Consider the following 1058-nt stretch of genomic DNA (forward strand, 5'->3'; position numbering starts at 1 on the left):
CACATAAATTCTGGTCACAGATATACTATACTTTGTTTATGTAATATATTTGAACAATATCTTACTTTTTAACAAGTTTATTGTTCGGTTTTCATAGTTCGTCTTTCTACATTTTTGTTACAAGAATTGTCGTGTCTCACCGTTGAAACACAACCCGTAGTTCCCGGCCTAGACGGTTCGTAAAAATAGGGAATAATAACGATAAAACTTCAATATCACTTTTATTCTCCAATGACAAACTTCGGTACACACATATACATCAAACTATTTTCCAATAAAAACAAAATATCAACTATCCTTTTTTTTACAGAAAAAATCGCACTCTATTAATTAACCATGACATTTCTTTTTTAACAACAACGTTTGACATTTGACGTTAAGGTTAATACATGGATGCGACATTCTCCGACCTGAGAAACGGTTAATGCTAAGAAACGTTTCTCACAAATAAAAAGTAGCAAACGTAACAAGTTTATCTTAGTCTAAATACCGACTAGGCAATTTAACCAACCGACTACTTCGGGTGAAACTCACTCTTTGATCGGTAGGCCAGACGGTATCTGTTTCAAAAAGCCATATTTGGGTGAATCGTATATCCACGGAGATTTCTGGATTTTTGGCTTTCAAATATCACTAGAAATAAAAATTTTTCTATGCGCATAAAAAAAAACGTGCGCTTAACTTTTGGCGGCACAATATGTTAAAAAAAATGGAAAAATGTCATATTTTTATTCCTATTTAATTATGTATCTTTTTAAGAGTTGATTTCAGTCGAAAATGGAAGAGGAAAAAAATGTTTGTAATTAAATTTTTTACAATACATGACTGGTTACAAATCGAATGAATCATGATTATTATGGTAAAAATCGAAAAAATCACAAAAATGGGGTTAAAAAACAATACTTTTTAGGGAATTTTTTTGGTGTATTTAAATTGGGTGTAGGACCTTTATACTTGGCTCAAGAAAACTTCATGTTATGTAGAATCATCACACCAAATTTCATCAAAATCGGTTCGATAGATTTTGCATAATAATTTTGCAATCCAGATTAAAAAAA

Source organism: Anoplophora glabripennis, unplaced genomic scaffold, assembly GCF_000390285.2.
Source record: "Anoplophora glabripennis isolate ALB-LARVAE unplaced genomic scaffold, Agla_2.0 scaffold2075, whole genome shotgun sequence".
Lineage (NCBI taxonomy): Eukaryota > Metazoa > Arthropoda > Insecta > Coleoptera > Cerambycidae > Anoplophora > Anoplophora glabripennis.